Source organism: Pseudonaja textilis, chromosome 1, assembly GCF_049901715.1.
Source record: "Pseudonaja textilis isolate UNSWEBS1 chromosome 1, rPseTex1.2, whole genome shotgun sequence".
NCBI classification, from domain to species: Eukaryota; Metazoa; Chordata; class Lepidosauria; order Squamata; family Elapidae; genus Pseudonaja; species Pseudonaja textilis.
Window position 1 is genome coordinate 126,843,613 of NC_141990.1, and position 6,417 is coordinate 126,850,029.

The window sequence follows — 6,417 nt, forward strand, 5'->3', positions numbered from 1 at the left end:
GAGGATCGTTCACAGAAAGCAAAAAATAAAATCAAATAAAACCACCAAAACACTTAGGAGAAACTCAACTGTTTTTTTAAAAAAAACCAAATCCTACCAACATTATGGTATGTTATTCAGAAAAGAAGTACAGGTAGCCCTCGAGTTATGATAATAATTGGAATTTCCATTGTTAAATGATGCGGTTGTACAGTGTGAAATCACTTGACTGCCACCACTTAGCAATGGCAATCTTGACGCTCCCTGTTGCCATTGTTAACCAAATCCCGCCACTTTTTAGACAAGGGCCCACCCTTATTCAAACCACCCTGGCTTGGACCCTCCCAGCCTCCCAGCCCCTCCCTCTTGAGAGACTGCCTCTCCTTCAACTCCTCCCACCCACCTCTTGACACTTTTGACCCTCCCTGGCACATTGCCACCTCACCTGGCCTTGCTGCCTTGTGCTCCACCCATCCCGCCACCTTGTTGTCCCTGCCACCATGCACTCTGCTTGCTTTGTTGAACTTGTCGCCTTGTGTTCGCCGGCCTTCTCAAGCATCATTGAGAAATGGCCCACTCTCTTCGGTGACTAGCATTGAGCAGCCTGGGGAAGATGGTCCCGCATGGGCCAGGATGGGCACAGCTTGTTAGTCATGGAAGATGGTGAAGATCAGTTGCAGGCAGGAGGGCTAGCAGGGTGAGCAGAGCCCAGGCAGGTGAGGGTATCTGGGGCTTTTGCCCTGGGATGCTGGTGATAGTGTGAGGCTTAGGCAGAATTCCTTGACAGCGACAATGCTGGGTTTGAAGGAGAGGCCCAGGAATGGTGGTAGTTGGCTAAGACTGCTGAAATCCCAGGCTTCTACTCCAACCCAATGCTGTCACCACCATCACTAAAGGCCATTTTACGTTTGCCCACAACTGCCTGTAGCCATTACTGTCTATCTACACTGCGAAGGGACTGATGGGTAAGCAGAGGTTGCGGAGGGCTGCAGATGGACCTCTAGAATCCCAGCTGCACATGAAGCAGAGGTTCATACCCTGCATGCTGATTGGTTCCATTTTCTGGCTGGCAGGTGAGGGGAAGACAAAGCAAATTCAAGTGGGAAACATTAAAACTCACCAACATATTAAAAGGAACACCTATGCAACAGTCCCTGAAGGACAGCCGCACCTGTGCCATGCAGTGCAGCAGAAATCTATTCCAGCTTTTAGAAGTGTCACTGTATAGGGCGGCCAGAAGGGCAGAGAATGGGGGGCAGAGGGAGACCAAGTATTCTATGGTCCTCAACGTGAATTCTGATCCCATGACACCAGGAGCATTGCAATGGCTGTAACTTCAGGGACTGTGCCTAAGTACTACTTGTTCAGCACTGCTCCAAACAAATAATCGTAACTCAAGGACTACTTGCAGGCCAGGCACTTTTGCATTGTATGATGGCAGATTAAAGTTTGTTTTTCTATGGCTTCATCATACAATCCTGCTGTACCGTGAAAGGCACAGCTGATACACTGCTCTCATCTACCACTCCCAAGTCTGCCATGAGGTCCATAAGGAACAGTGTATAGGGCCAGGGCCACCTATGTCATACTTGGACACCTGACCAGTCTGGTTGGCACTGTATCCTCCTAATATGCCAACACACCTTTACGCCTTACAGCTATGCTTTGGTACAACAGCACTTACAGGTAGGCACAAGATGTCCCAGGTGGTGTCTGTTTGCTTTCTATAGTTGCATCAAACTTAACATTTCCAGGGGACAAAGTTCTAATGAAAATTATAAGCCATTTGAACAGAAAGTTAAAATGTCCTAAAAGCACGTTCTGCTAGCCAAAAGTGCAAGAGACTCTGCTTTCATTGGGAATCATTTATTCTTTTCAAACAGCTGAAATGGTATCCGGTGTTCATTTACAAGCAAACTCATGGAGCATAAAATACTCAGTTTGATTCATTGGACAGGTATGGTCAGCACCCATCTCATTTTACGAATGCACTTTTGTACTTCAGGCAGGGGTCAAATCCTTTCTCAGCTGCTTCTTTTGAAAGGCTTCACAGAACAAACAGGATCTGTATAAAACAAAATGCCTTTGGTGTAATTGCTTGGTTCATTTTCCATGTACTTGTAATGCATGGCGTTAAAAACTTGCCGGCTATTCATTTAACCAAATTAGTGTTGAAAAATTAATGATGCCACAGTCTTGATCTGGAATCTTTGTATGAAAAAAAGAGAAATGAAAGGCCCCGAGCAGGAAATCAATTCAGAAGTATCCCATATGTTGCCCAAAGAATCAATCATCTGGTTATGATTATGTAGGCCTCACATAAAGGAAATGAAGTGAAATGGCTAGTAATTAAATTCAGATTATGGTCCTGGAAATACTCAACTGCGCCTAACTTTGAATTCAAAGAGAACACAATTTTACTAGTACTGCAGAACGTGAGATTTATATGTTACTGAACTATGTGAAATGGTAGAAATATTACTTGTCAACATTTTCATCCAACCTGCTTTATAGACTCGATTCAGTAGCATATTTTTACACAATTCTAATACAGATAGTCCTTGACTTACACCCGTTCATTGAGTGATCGTTTGAAGTTACAATGGCTCTAAAAAAAATAAAGACTTGTGACCATTTCTCACACTTAGGACAGCATCCCCCTGTGGTCATGTGATCCAAATTTGGCCACTTGGCAACTGACTCATATTTATGAGAATTGCTTTATCCTAATTTAACAACTGCAGTTAACCACCACTGTGGCAAGTGAGGTTGTAAAATAGGGGTGAAATTCGCTTAACAACTGTCCTGCTTAGCAACAGAAATTTTGGGCTCAATTGTTGTCATAAGTTGAGCGCTTCCTGTACTTTTACTCTACCTCCCACTCTCTACTCTCAAATTTGTTCTGGAGTTAGTTTTGAAGGGCAAATGAGCAAATCCAGAACATATAATACCACAGAGGAAAGAAATGGGAAATCTTAACTGCAGTAATAGAAGTGTCCTTGCTTAATAAGGATGAAAGCCAGCATTCTCTGCATCAAATTACTCCCAAACCCTCTGAGAAGACATACAGCAAGACAATTAGCAGGCAGAGGGAAGATATATTAAGGAACCCTCATGAGATAATTAGGGTAATAATGAAATGAAATAGTTGCACTGACTTTCTGCAACAGTAAAACCTACTATCCAGTTAAATGGGTTAAAATAGAAGAGGAAGGTTTAGCTTGTTAGTGGTAAAATGTTTATAAAGTTGCTGTCTCAAACAAAATGTTGAAATACAGGAAACTGTATTTCATCATTGTTCCTTGAAATGCACAGCAGAGTTCACTTTATTTAGACTTATTTATTTTTGTATGGAATAATATCTGAGTTAATTCAGAGCATTTTAAATTGAATTAAGAGACACCCCTATAGCGCCTTTTCTCTGACAGATGTGATACAAGCACTCTTGATATAGTTGCGGGCATTTTCCAAGCAATCATTTAAATTTAGTTGAACATAAATTTCAGCTTCCAACCTCCTTATCATGTTAAAACCAGAAAGAACTACCAAGTGACAATGAGAAAGAAGCAGAGATGTCTGCAGACTGGATTGTGATTGAAAAAATCCAGAGGAATATAATTAAACTATCACAGTAAATCGTGATAAGTTTTACTATAGTCTAACATGCATTATATATTAATTTGTTTATTTATGAAGAAAGGTTGTGAATAAAAACATATTTTTCCCATGAGTAAATCTAAATCAGTAAACAAACAAACTTATTACTCAATGCTTGCATTGGCCTGGTCCTAAACTCTGAGTATGCAGAGAAAAATATAAGCAGTAATGATCTTAGAAAATGCTCACTTGAAGTTTTAAATTTCATATTTACCAGTTTTAATAGATATTCTGCCATATTTGTTTCAAAAAAATAAACCTATAAATCTAACCATTTCACAACTATAACGCCAATTTTGAAAGCGATTTATTTATTATAAAAAAACCAAGGTGGATATAAATTAGTATCTTGATTTTCATTCCTGATTATGTCTCACTCATTACAGGAATTACTGGCTTCCTTTGGAAATAAAATTGTAAAGTTGGCATCTTGTGGAAAGTATTTTAATCAAGTATTTTCTACAGGCCTTCTCTGAAATTAAATTATGTGCTTTAAATAGCTCCTTCCAGTTTCATGGTCAAATCTGTACATGACCACCAGTAAAGATCTCAGACCTAACATTTTTATGCAATGTATTTTTTTCCTCTCCATCTTCATATGCTGAAATTAGGGAAAGATTCCTATCTATCCTATCTCCCTGTTCTCGCCTTCCTTCTACAGGTAGCCCTTGACTTACGACTACAATTGAGCACAGAATTTAAGTGAGAAGTTTGTTAAGTGAGTTTTACCTCCATTTTATGACTTTTCTTCCTGTATTTATTAAGCAAATCACTTAATTAAGTGAATCACTGCAGTTGTTAAATTGGTAACACAGTTGTTAAGTGAATCTGATGTCCCCCAATGTCTTTGTTTGTCAGGTCACAAAAGGGGATCACATGACCTCGGGACACTGCAACTGTCATAAACATGAACCAGTTGGCAAGTTTCTGTAGGTAAATCATGTGACCATGGGTCATAAGTGTGAAAAAGGGTCTTAAGTCACTTTTTTCAGTTATAACTTCAAACGGTCACTAAATTAACTGCTGTATGTTAAGGACTACCTGTATAAAACCTCCATCCACTCTTCAGCTTGGGGACTGCAAAATAAGAATGCGAGAAGTATAGACAAATTTCTCCCAACTCTAATGCACTTCAGGCCTGTTGGTGAATATCCCAGGGACTAGAAGACAAAGCGCACAAAAAAATTCCATGTCAATACTGCAGGTGCAACACTCCAACCCCCAAATCATTTTTTTTTTCAGATAGCTTGCTATATAAAACAAATCAGTTTTGTAGGAAAACTTATGACTGAAATAAATCCAGTCTTTTAGCAAGCTGTTATTTGAGAGCTTAAGAGCTGAATAGCAGATTTAATACTGAAAGGTTTAAAATGGGTATGTTTGAATATTTAGCACGAGCTGAGAGGAAAGACTATTGGTTCAAAACTGTCCTCTAGGGCTGAGTTCCTCCATCTCCTTCTAGCCAAACTGCACCTGGGTAAAGATAAAGAGAGATATGAAGTTCTTAACATCTGGTTTTTTTTTTTCATGCTATCTCAAGGAAGATAGAATAAAAAAACAGATTTAGGAACTGAATTTTTCACTTTTTTTAAAAATGGGATTAATTAGTTTCTGTGAGACTCTTTTGGAAACACAAGTGTGTTGGTGAGCACCTACACAATTAAGTCCATAAAATTCCCTATCAATACTATAGATAGGAGAATGCAACAGGAATTCCTAATCACAATGATCCCAACAGAGTCGCCCATGGTCAATGGCATCACAAGGCAAGCTTTGCCTTTTCATGTTTGCATGTAACAGCACGTACAAAATATCTAAGGAGCAGGGATTGTATTGCAACAAGGCATTTTACATATTACTTCCTTGTAAGTGGGGCGTTTTTGTTTTTTTGCTCCCAAGCCAGCAAGATTCTTCCTCCACGCTCAGAGCTGCTTATGAACCAGAAGGAACTTTCAAAATCAGCCATGGTTGGAGACGTACTCAGTCATGTTAGGAAACAGCTGGATTTCATCTTCTGTCTTAAAACCGTGGAAGAAATACTGGCACGTGTTTAATGGGCCTGCTACATACTGGTCCCTTTTTGGTTTCGTATTAATAAACATTTTAATAGAGCATTAGAAAGAAAAGTAAGATTCAAAGCTTTTAAGGTAATGTTTAACCAATTATCCAAAATACAGTATTCAACAATGTATGAAAAACTAAATTTATCACGCATGGACTTCTGCAAAAATACATGGTTTTCTTCCTGTGGAAAGACACTATCAAGCCAGTTTTAAACCTGGATTGAAGAAGCACATTTATTTGAATTTGTCCTATACAGCTGGTCCTCAATTTACATCCATTTGTTTAGTGACCCTTCAAGGTTACAATGGCACTGAAAAAGTTACTTCTGACCATTTTTCACACTTATACCTGTTAGTAGTCACCGGAATATATTTATGACAGTCGCAAAGTCTTGGGGTCATGTTGTGATCCACCTTTTGAGATCTTCTAACAAGCAAAGTCAACGGGGAAGCCTGATTTACTTAACAACCATGTTCCTAACTTAACTACTACAATGATTCATTTAACAACAGAGGTAAGAAAGGTCATAAAGTGGAGCAAAATTCACTTAACGTAATTCACTCAGCAACAGAAATTTTGGGTTCAATTATGGTCATAAGCCGAGGACTATCTATATTGACATAAAGTCAGATTTAATACTTCTCTGTTTTGGGCTCCGAGTTCACCCAGAGCCCATCAGCTCCGAATATGCCTCGCAGCAAGTCAGCTGGCCATGTC

General features: G+C 39.5%; 1 long non-coding RNA gene across 1 annotated transcript; it reads left to right on the plus strand.

The window, feature by feature from the left end:
• The first annotated feature begins 944 nt into the window (after positions 1–944).
• LOC148127801 (uncharacterized) lies at positions 945–1,219 on the plus strand. The gene is made up of 2 exons (XR_015740101.1): positions 945–1,031; positions 1,140–1,219. It is a non-coding gene; the product is annotated as an uncharacterized LOC148127801 (long non-coding RNA).
• The last annotated feature ends 5,198 nt before the right edge of the window (positions 1,220–6,417 follow it).